The following is a 12,120-nucleotide window of genomic DNA, read 5'->3' on the forward strand; positions in this document are numbered from 1 at the left end:
TTTTGCCAGAGCTCTGGCTGGAGAAAGCAGAACTCTGGCCTGGAAGCCTTTTGATTATCCGGCTTTTCGGGGCAACGCCCGAAAACACAGCTGCCACAATTAGGGAGGCATAAGGGACTCTGTGTTCAGTGAATTCAGAGTTCATAGAGAGCTGGTGCTGGTAAAATAGCTCAGTGGGTCACCAGGATTTCAAGGAGGAACTATTATCTCACACTGTCGGGCAGTGTTTGTACGTGATTACTGCAGTGTGACTGGCAACCTACCTGGGAAAGGGTGTGCTCCTGTCCTGTGGAACAAACAGGACTGAGGGAATGGACTTTCTTGTTATTTTTTTTCCTTTGAAACTGCTGACTGTCCCCGTAAGGCTGGAATCAGACGAGCATATGGCATCCGATGCAACAGCATCGGATGCGATATGCTAATGACTCCCGGCTCAGGCTCTGCTGCAAGCATGATCCGAGTGTCATGCGACTGTGACCAGATCTTGCAATCAGGTCACAGCTGTGAAGCTGAGGACGGGTGCTGCGGAGGAGAGGGAAGGGTTAATCCCCCATCTCCTCCATTGTCAGCCTGTGCGTATATCGCACTGCACTGGGATAACATCCGAGTGCAGTCTGATGTATCTCTCGCACCCATTCACTTGAATGGGTGCGAGGAATACGGCTCTAGCAGAAAATCGCAGTATGCGGCCGCTTTTCTCGCATCCAGAATCTGGATGCGAAAAAAGCTGACTAACTGTTCTCCCTCGCTTTGCACTCGTCCAATTTTCACTCTTATGTGAGCGCACCCTTAGTATGAATTAAACCCTTATGTTTTTGCACTATACGCCTGTGTGAGCCTCTTTACCGGATCCCGACCCTGAGCAAATCACTACAGTATATTGAGCACATCATCCCCCGTTTATATTATACATTTTGTGAGACTATGGTTTTTATTATTTACATTAATAAAATTAATTATATTTTATTACCCTTTTTGTTGTTTTTTCTAGGTTTGTTCTTGTACTATTCTTTTAAAACACAAACGGGCTAAATTATATATATAGGAAAGGTCTGCCTAATCAGTAGATATCAAGTAAAGTATTTCATATAGAACATTGCTGTCACTACTAAGTATCCTAGCAACTCAAATATTAATATAAAATGTCACATCCTTAATATTATTTTATATCTCTTTGGACAAGTGTGTAACATTTCTAGTGCCTACTTTATAAAGGTTCTTTCACTTGTATTTTCATATTTGAAGGTTAATGGTGGCAGCTTGTGTTAATCATTGTTTCATTCCAGTCTGTCTATCATTTTCGGAGTTCACTAAGCAGTGTATTATTTTTATGTCAGGTTGATGGGCTTTAAATGCAGTGTATGTAAGGCTTTGCGTAAAATGATCACAGCTGAAAAACACAAAGAAAAACAATGGAAAATTTGGGCTACAGCTAAGAATTCAACAGATATCACAATGGTTGATTACTTGTCAAGTTTATTGCCTTTTATTGGACACTAAATGCACAAAAGGGTGGAGAGCAGACAGCTAAAAATCGTACACGGTGAGTAATGGATGCAGAAAGTCTTTACAACTTTGAATACTATACAACCACTCAAATTGAAGCAATAAGAAACTGTAAAGACACAAATAAAATATGAACGACTGTGGTCTTCTCTGTCGAAAGTAAGGAGAGACGGTTTTATGATGGTGACTTATACACGAGTTCTAACTTGCAGAAAGCAGCAGAACACTTTGCAGATGGTAATAACTTAAAGAAATAGGTTTGAAACATTTGTTTCTTTTGTTCAAGTTATTTCTTTATTTTTTTGTCATCTCAGCAATAATATTGTAACAAAGAACACCTTTGGTTGTCACAAATAATAGGTTTGCAGAGGACATGGTAATCACTGAGCGTAATCACAAACTGTGCTTCCTGTAACGCAAATTACTATAATAAAAAAACATGTTTAATTATCATTCTCGCCTTTATGGTTATTTATTGTATTAAGTCTCCCTACTTAAAAAGTCAGTGAGATGAAAACTGTGATCATATAATACCAATATCGATGAACATAGAAACTGTGAGCTGCTACAAAATATCAAATATTAGAATTTTTTTTACCCATGCATAGGCTTATAGATACTGTAGATTATATTAATTGAGCATTCATATATATACCTCAATTACTCTTGCCAGCAGTCTAGTAATTATTATTATTAATATTATTATTTATTATTATAGCGCCATCAATTTAATGGCGCTTTACATGTGAAAGGGGTATATATAATGGGGACAAGTACAATAATTATTATTATTATTATTATTTATTTATAGAGCACCATTGATTCCATGGTGCTGTACATGAGAGGGGGTTACATACAGAGTACATCTACAAGTTACAATAGACAGACTAGTACAGAGGGAAGAGGGCCCTGCCCTTGCGGGCTTACATTCTAAAGGGTTTTGGGGAGGAGACAGTAGTAATCATAATCAATAATCATAAACGATACAAGGCACAGACTGGTACAGGAGGATAGAGGTCCCTGCCCGTGAAGGCTCACAGTCTACAAGGTATAGATGAGGATACAGTAGGTGAGGGTAGAGCTGATTGTGCGGCGCTGTGTCAGACTGAGGGTTACGGCAGGTTGTAGGCTTGTCGGAAGAGGTGGGTCTTCAGGTTCCTTTTGAAGCTTGTCAAGGTAGGTGAAAGTCTGATGTGTTGTGGCAGAGCATTACAGAGTATGGGTGAGGCACAGGAGAAATCTTGGATGCGATTGTGGGACAAGGAGATGAGAGGGGAGTAGAGAAGTAGTAATCTTTCAACTACCCTTCTAGAAATTTACCTTTTGGTCCCTTTGTGTTTTTTTGTCATTTTTTAATCTACTTTTGTCACAGGATGTGATTGGATAACCGAGGGTTGGGGCTTCTACACTGGCCCTCAGGCTACAAGAGCCTTAGCTGTTCCAGATAACAGAGATATGTCTTATGGTGATGATGTCTGGGCCGCCTTTCTATCCTTCCTGCTGTATAGCCTTGATCTAATACCCCTTCTTCCTCACCCCAGAGAAGGGCCAGGACAGGTGTGGTAGAATACATATATGGACAAACAGGGGAAACCAAAACTCATTCACTCAGCATGCTCACACAGAGGTATAAGACAACAAGTGACAAGGAGGAAAATAAGAACAGGAAGAAAAAATTAGACGAGAGAACTCCACAACTCCATGCACAAACCACTACAATCATCAGCAGGACTGAGATACAACAGCACATGGACCGTTGTAACAAAAGCTATTGTTCACATAGAAAGACTTAAAAAGGCAGGGAGCTGTGATAGGTCTTCCCACAACATGTGATCCGAGAGATAAGCAGCAGGCTAGTAGAAATCCTGCAAGCCTGATCACAAATGAACACACAGCTGGTCAACACCTGCCTGTGTAGCTCAAAAGCACCAGAGAAACCAAAGTGTGGAGCGTTAGGGTCTGTCGTGTGATTAGCGTCTGATGCCGCCATGACACCCGATGAGTTATGAGACAAAGCCCATATGACACCTTTTTGTGTCTTCACCACTTACCCATTTACACGAGCTTACTAGAGATGAGTGATGTTCGAGGTTCGCCAATTTCATGTTCGAGTGATTTTGGGGGTGTTCGAGTCGCTCGACGAACTCGAACGATTTGCTAAAAGTTCGGCAGTTCGAGTTACGTTCGAGAACGGTTCGATCACCAAAAGCGTGGCTTTTCACAGTAGGCATGTGCGCACCTTTCGTATCTGCATGTGTCCTTCGTTCCCAGCACAATGCTCTCTCTTTCCTACTCACCGATCACGGGCGCCTCGCTGCACGGCTGTCACAAATCTCCAGCGGCATTTCCTCTTTTGAAAATGGCTGCCGCTTCATTATTCAATTAGTTATTCCGTGCTTTCCCCACCCACCGGCTCCCATGATTGGTTGCAGTCAGACACGCCCCCATGATGAGTGACAGCTTTCTCACTTCAACCAATCTCAGCCGCCGGTGGGTGGGTGAATATCGCGCAGTAAAATAAATAAATAAATATTTAAAAAAAAAATGCGGTTCCCCCCATATTTGATACCAGCCAGGATAAAGCCACACGGCTGGAGGCTGGTATTGTCAGGATGGGAAGCGCCACATTATGGGGAGCCCACCACCCTAACAATATCAGCTAGCAGCCGCCCAGAATTGCCGCATCCATTAGATGCATCAGTCCCGGGACTCTACCAAGCTCATCCCGAATTGCCCTGGTGCAGTGGCAATCGGGGTAATGAGGAGTTAATCATAACAAGCGTCTCCCCGAGACACCTTCCATGATTAACCTGTAAGTGAAAGTAAAGAAACACACACAGTGAAAAATCCTTTTTTTGGAATAAAAGACAAAAAACACCTCATTCACCTTTATATTAATCCCCAAACAACAATCCAGATCTGAAGTAATCCACACGACGCTGTCAGCTCTGCTACATGAAGATGACAGGGAGTGATCTGTGTCCTCTCCACGTAGCACCTGAAGTGAGCCGCGCTGTCACCGGACTTCACTCTGCAATGCAGACGTCAAGATTACCAAATCTGCCTATGTTTCTCATTAGAGACAGTGGCTCAATGGTTAGAGCTCTCGCCTAAGGGGCCTTTTGCACACTACGACATCGCAAGCCGATGCTGCAATGCCGAGCGCGATAGTCCCCGCCCCCATCGCAGCTGCGATATCATGGTGATAGCTGCCGTAGCGAATATTATCGCTACGGCAGCTTCACATGCACTCACCTGGCCTGCAACGTCGCTATGGCCGGCGAACCACCTCCTTCCTAAGGTGGCGGGTCGTGCAGCATCATAGCGACGTCACACGGCAGGCGGCCAATAGAAGTGGAGGGGCGGAGATGAGCAGGATGTAAACATCCTGCTTACCTCCTTCCTTCCGCATTGCCGGCCGGGACGCAGGTAGGAGATGTTCCTCGCTCCTGCGGCTTCACACACAGAGATGTGGAACGAGGAACAATATTGTAACATCGGTCTTTCCCAAATCATGTAAATGACCGACACTACACAGATGATATGATTACGACGCTTTTGTGCTCGTTAATAGTATTAAAAATGTTTTACACAACGATGTCGAGAGCGACGCCGGATGTGCGTCACTTTCGATTTGACCCCACCGGCATCGCACCTGCGATGTCGTAGTGTGCAAAGGGCCCCTAAGAAGCATTAGTTCACGAGTTCAAGTCACGGCGTCCCAGTAAAAAATTTAATTTATTTTTCATTTTAAATTATAATTATTATTTATTTATAATTATAATTTAATTATGCACTGAGGGAAGGAGTCGGACATCAGCTGTGAGCCGCAGGACACACCTCTAAAATCTGAGCAGTTCACAGAATGAGGCTGCATTGCTCTCTCCTCTCTCTCTTCTCTCTCTCTCTCTTTTTCTCTCCATCTCTTTCTCTCTTTCTCTATCTTTCTCTCTCTTTTTCTCTCTTTTTCTCTCTCTCCATCTCTTTCTCTCTTTTTCTCTCTCTCTCTTTCTCTCTCTCTTTCTCTCTCTCTCTTACTCTCTCTCCTCTCTCTCTTTTTTTCTCTCTCTCTCTTTTTCTCTCTCTTTTTCTCAGTCTCTCTCCCCCCCTCTCTCTCTTTCTCTTTCTTTCTCTCTTTCTTTTTCTTCTCTCTCTTCTCTCTCTCTCCCTCTCTCTCGCTCTCTTTTTCTCTATCTCTCTTTTTCTCAGTCTCTCTTTTTCTTCTTTTCCCTCTCTCTCTCTCTTTTCTCTCTTTCTCTCTCTCTCTTTCTCTCTCTTTCTTTTTCTATCTTTCTCTCTCTCTCTCCCTCTGTTTTTCTCCTCTTTATCTTTCTCTCTTTCTCGCTCTCTCTTTTTCTCTCTCTCTCTTTCTTTTTCTCTCTCTCTCTTTTTCTCAGTTTCCCTTTCTCTTTTTCCCTCTCTCCCTCTCTCCCTCTCTCTCTCAAATAAATTCAAATTCAAATATACGTTATTGGCATTACCAAAATACAATTAGTGTTGCCAAAGCAACACTCTCTCTCTCCCTCTCTCCCTCTCTTTCTCTCTCTCTCTTTCTCTCTATTTCTCTCTCTTTCTCTCTCTTTTTCTCTCTCACTTTCTCTCTCTTTCTCTCTCTCTTTTTCTCAGTCTCTCTTTTTCCATCTCTCTCTCTCTCCTCTCTCTCTTCTCTCTCTTCTCTCCCTTCTCTCTCTCTTCTCTCTCTCACTACTCTCTCTCTTCTCTCTCCTCTCTCTCTTCTCATTCTCTTCTCTTTTCTCTCTCTTTTCTCTCTCTCTTTTCTCTCTCTTCTCACTCTGTCACCTCTTTCTCTCTCTCTCTCAGACCTGGCGATGATCCGCTGATGCGGTCACCTGACGGAATCAGCTGACACTAAAAGTCGAGCGGTGAGGCCGCCTTTTTAACGCCCGGCCGGGTAAACTATCAGCTGATGCTTTCAGACAGGAGTCTGCGCAGAAGTGTGTAGTTTTTTGTTTTGTTTTTTTGCACTGATGCATCAGCTGATTGTATAAAATCCGTTTATACAATCAGCTGCTGTGTCATGTGATTCAGGCCCTTTAACCTGACACATCATCTGATCGCTTTGTTTTCCAGCAAACCGATCAGATGATATTGGATCCGGATTGGACGGCGCGGGACCCTTGACCCAGGGTTACTGCGGAGGGGGATTCTTTATTTCAATAAAGATGCAGTCACTAATTGTGTTGTGTTTTATTTCTAATAAAAATATTTTTCTGTGTGTTGTGGTTTTTTTTTATCTGTACTAGAAATTCATGGTGGCAATGTCTAATATTGCCGTGACACCATGAATTTCGGGCTTAGGGCCACTTGATAATATACAGCCAGCCCTAACCCCATTATTACTCAGCGAGCCACCCGTCACCAGGGCAGCTGGAAGAGATGGATACAGCGCCAGAAGATGGTGCTTCTATAAAAGCGCCATTTTATGGGGCGGCTGTGGACTGCAATTTGCAGCAGGGGTGCCTAGAAAGCTTGGGCACCTTGAGCTGTGGTTTCCAATCCCCAGCTGCCTAGTTGTACCTGGCTGGACACAAAAATTGGGCGAAGCCCACGTCATTTTTTTAAAATTATTTCATGAAATTCATTAAATAATTAAACAAAAAGGGCTTCCCTATATTTTTGGTTCCCAGCCGGGTACAAATAGGCAGCTGGGGGTTGGGGGCAGCCCGTACCTGCCTGCTGTACCTGGCTAGCATACAAAAACATGGCGAAACCCACGTAATTTTTTGGGGGGGGCAAAAAACTCCTGCATACAGTCCTGGATGGAGTATGCTGAGCCTTGTAGTTCTGCAGCTGCTGTCTGCTGTCTGTCTGTATGGAGGAGAGCAGACAGCAGCTGCAGAACTACAAGGCTCAGCATGCTCCATTCACTAGTGTATGCAGGAGAGCAGACAGCAGCTGCAGAACTACAAGGCTCAGCATACTCCATCCAGGACTGTATGCAGGAGTTTTTTGCCCCCCCCAAAAAATGACGTGGGCTTCGCAATATTTTTGTATGCTAGCCAGGTACAGCAGGCAGTTACGCCTGCCCCCAACCACCAGCTGCCTATTTGTTCCCGGCTGGGAACTAAGAAAATAGGGAAGCCCTTTTTTTAATTATTTCATGAATTTCACATAGGCTTCGCCCCATTTTTGTGTCCAGCCGTGTACAACTAGGCAGCTGGGGATTGGAGTCCGCAGCACAGGTTGGCCTGAGCTTTCTGTACCCCTCTGCTGCGAATTGCAGTCTGCAGCTGGCTAAGAAAATGGCGCTTTCATAGAAGCGCCATCATCTGGCGATGTATCCAACTCTCCAGCTGCCCTGATGGCGGGTGGCTTGCTGGGTAATAATGGGTTAATACTAGCTTTGTTTTACTAGCTAGTATTAAGCCAGAGTTTCTAAATGTCAGGCAAGTTTGACCTGGCCATTAAGAATCTCTAATAAAGGGTTAAAAAATAGACACCACACAGAGAAAAAATACTTTACTAGAAATAAATACACAGACACACTTAGAGACTCCATGTTTATTACTCCCTGTCACCCCTCCACGATCCTGGTCTTCTATCTTCTTTTTCCTTCAACCCATGCAGCTCTGCTACATCAGACAGCACTGCATGGGAAGATGAACGCTGCTGCTTCGTGCAGTCTAATCACTCAGTGAGTGAGCAGAGGCAGCGAGCTGTAAGCGGTGACGTCACCGCTGCCACCGGTACTATAGCAACGGCAATCTCCGATCATGTGATTCCTGGTGCCGCTATTCACCGGCTGTGGCATCTAGTCCTTGCATGTGGGCTGACTCTGTAAAGAGAGCCCACATGCAGGAACGGTGAAGCTGACCATGTGCCAGAGCATTTCGCCGGTACACTGAGATGCTGGAATGATCACCGCGCACTAGAGAGATGCACTGACAGGACCTAGCATGACATCTAGCCATGTGACCTGTCTGTAGCTACTGAGATAATAGACACGTGAATGGTCACATGCTTTTTTTGACGTCACGGAAGGTCCTATCATCAGTGCTGGTTACCGGGAGGACGCAGCAATTATCGGAAGGAAAAGCGGCGGGAGACAGAGTGCAGGACGCGTCGTGGGGACCTGTAAGTGTTATGGCAATGCTTATTAACTGTATGTGAAAACAGGAGAAAAACGAGTAGAACTGCTTCACAATATATGTGTTTTTATTTTATGTTATTATCTTACTTTATAAACATTGATAAGAAGAGAGTACACATATATACATGTAAATTCAATAATAAAGAGAAAGAGGCCAAGAGGAGGGATGTTAAAAAAGGCACAGACAAACCCTTCCAGGGTAATTGTAAAAAGTAGTATCATAAAACCATGAGATTGTCATAGAGATTATATCAGACAGGATGAACAATAATACTGACTAACCCCTTCCTGTGTGCTGTCATGTACAATTGTCGCACCTGTAAATAATTACGACAGTACAGCAAACTCACATAGAAAAGATCAAACAGGAAGGCATAAAGGATCTATTTAAGCCAGTTATATGTCAACCATGACCTTTTGACATCCAGAGCAGAGAGCCGCATATGTGTACATTTATTTCATCAAGCCTGCAGCCACGCCATCAGCAGACACCATTACTAAATAACCCATTTTACATGTATAAGACAGAGGGTGTAAAAGGAGTCTGCCAGGCCGGCTACATATCAATACGGAATGAGAATCACATGTGCGTGCATTCAGCTTAAGAAGCATATAACAAAGCATATGACAACTGTAATATGAAATGGTTGTAAATGGAGTCCCGTCAATTCCAGTGTCCCTCACTGCTAAGTGTGTATCAGTACACTATATCAGCATTGAACAGAAGTTACCTCATGTTGCTGCAATGGAGGGAACACAGACATTGGCAGGAACCCCATACATACCACTATGTGCCGTCAGCAAATATGAATCCAATCAGGAAGGTTTGTCAGGTGTGGAAGGGTTAAGTCCCCCAGAAAACTCCAACGTACGTTTCACAGATAACCTAGCTTGTGCGTGGTTGCTTCATCAGGGAGTGACTGATCATACTGAATCGGCTAGTTTAAATAGCCGCTCAATCCCTCAGAACAGCTGTATCCTATCCACAGATATTGCCGGCGCATGCGCGTATGGCATCCCCGGGACCCGGAAACCACCACACACCGTCATAACCCCAGCGCATGCGCGGGAGCGGGGACGCGTCTCCATAGCGCCCGCGCATGTGCAGTAAGTCACCCAAAGACGGCCGGGAGGAAGGCGGACCCGCAGCGCAACACGCGCACGCGCACATCCATGACAGGTAAAAAACAAGTGTGCACAGACAAGGGTATATATAATTATGCGGTCGCATAGTAAAAAAAAAAAAAAAAAATACAGAACTAGAGCCACACGACACCTTATGACATAGATGCAAAAGAATGTACAGTAAATACGCCGCATATAACGTCCAGTGTCTGTGTCCACTAAGATGGAAAAATTCCCTCCAGTCCAGACACGATCGGACGGCCCGGCGGGTCAAGGGCATCCTTGTGAATTTTGGGGAGTAAGTATAAGGTGGGCACCTTAGGATATTTAACCAACAAGCCATCCACAACCTTCCTCGTGACAAGACCCAAGTCCAGCGCTTGCTCAAGAATTATTGAGAGCTCTCTGGAGAAGGAGTTCACAGGGTTAAAGTCCAGCTTTTTATACGTCTCTCTATCTCTCAACTGACGAAAAGTCTCCCTTTCATATTTAGTAATGGGCCAAATTACTATATTTCCCCCCTTGTCAGCAGGTTTTATTACTACGTCCTTCCAGCTCTCAAGTTGTTTTAATGCTGTTCTCTGTAGAGATGTAAGGTTATCACTATGCCGCCTAGATGGCAGCTGAGCGAAGTCATTTAGTACCAACCTTGTAAATATCTCGACAGAGGGACAAAGTGACAAGGGGGGAAATTTCGTAGATTTAGGTAAAATTGATGATGGGAACACACCTGTGCCATCAGGGGATTGTTGCTCCGATTGAAGTTCCTCCAAAATTGCCAAGGCCTCTCTTGGATGGATGGTGCTGTTGGGCACAACTACTCCGTCGGGTCTCAACGAGGCATTAAGCTTTGCCCCTTTTCTATGACATTACCCCGCTGTATGGGTTCCTTTTCCCTCTGTTTGACTGTGGGATTTGGACTTGTGTTTTTATGCATCTTTTATATTTTTTTCTTAATTACTCATTGTGTTTCCTTTTCCCTTCTACATGTCCCTCTGAAATAACAGCTCTGATCCTACATGAACTTGAACTCTCAAGCTAAACTTTGACATCGAGGAATTTTTCCATCTTAGTGGACACAGACACTGGACGTTATATGCGGCGTATTTACTGTACATTCTTTTGCATCTATGTCATAAGGTGTCGTGTGGCTCTATTTCTGTATTTTTTTTTTTTTTTTACTATGCGACCGCATAATTATATATACCCTTGTCTGTGCACACTTGTTTTTTACCTGTCATGGATGTGCGCGTGCGCGTGTTGCGCTGCGGGTCCGCCTTCCTCCCGGCCGTCTTTGGGTGACTTACTGCGCATGCGCGGGCGCTATGGAGACGCGTCCCCGCTCCCGCGCATGCGCTGGGGTTATGACGGTGTGTGGTGGTTTCCGGGTCCCGGGGATGCCATACGCGCATGCGCCGGCAATATCTATGGATAGGATACAGCTGTTCTGAGGGATTGAGCGGCTATTTAAACTAGCCGATTCAGTATGATCAGTCACTCCCTGATGAAGCAACCACGCACAAGCTAGGTTATCTGTGAAACGTACGTTGGAGTTTCCTGGGGGACTTAACCCTTCCACACCTGACAAACCTTCCTGGTTGGATTCATATTTGCTGACCGCACATAGTGGTATGTATGGGGTTCCTGCCAATGTCTGTGTTCCCTCCATTGCAGCAACATGAGGTAACTTCTGTTCAATGCTGATATAGTGTACTGATACACACTTAGCAGTGAGGGACACTGGAATTGACGGGACTCCATTTACAACCATTTCATATTACAGTTGTCATATGCTTTGTTATATGCTTCTTAAGCTGAATGCACGCACATGTGATTCTCATTCCGAATTGATATGTAGCCGGCCAGGCAGACTCCTTTTACACCCTCTGTCTTATACACGTAAAATGGGTTATTTAGTAATGGTGTCTGCTGATGGCGTGGCTGCAGGCTTGATGAAATAAATGTACACATATGCGGCTCTCTGCTCTGGATGTCAAAAGGTCATGGTTGACATATAACTGGCTTAAATAGATCTTTTATGCCTTCCTGTTTGATCTTTTCTATGTGAGTTTGCTGTACTGTCGTAATTATTTACAGGTGCGACAATTGTACATGACAGCACACAGGAAGGGGTTAGTCAGTATTATTGTTCATCCTGTCTGATATAATCTCTATGACAATCTCATGGTTTTATGATACTACTTTTTACAATTACCCTGGAAGGGTTTGTCTGTGCCTTTTTTAACATCCCTCCTCTTGGCCTCTTTCTCTTTATTATTGAATTTACATGTATATATGTGTACTCTCTTCTTATCAATGTTTATAAAGTAAGATAATAACACAAAATAAAAACACATATATTGTGAAGCAGTTCTACT

This window comes from Anomaloglossus baeobatrachus, chromosome 1 (assembly GCF_048569485.1).
Source record: "Anomaloglossus baeobatrachus isolate aAnoBae1 chromosome 1, aAnoBae1.hap1, whole genome shotgun sequence".
NCBI classification, from domain to species: Eukaryota; Metazoa; Chordata; class Amphibia; order Anura; family Aromobatidae; genus Anomaloglossus; species Anomaloglossus baeobatrachus.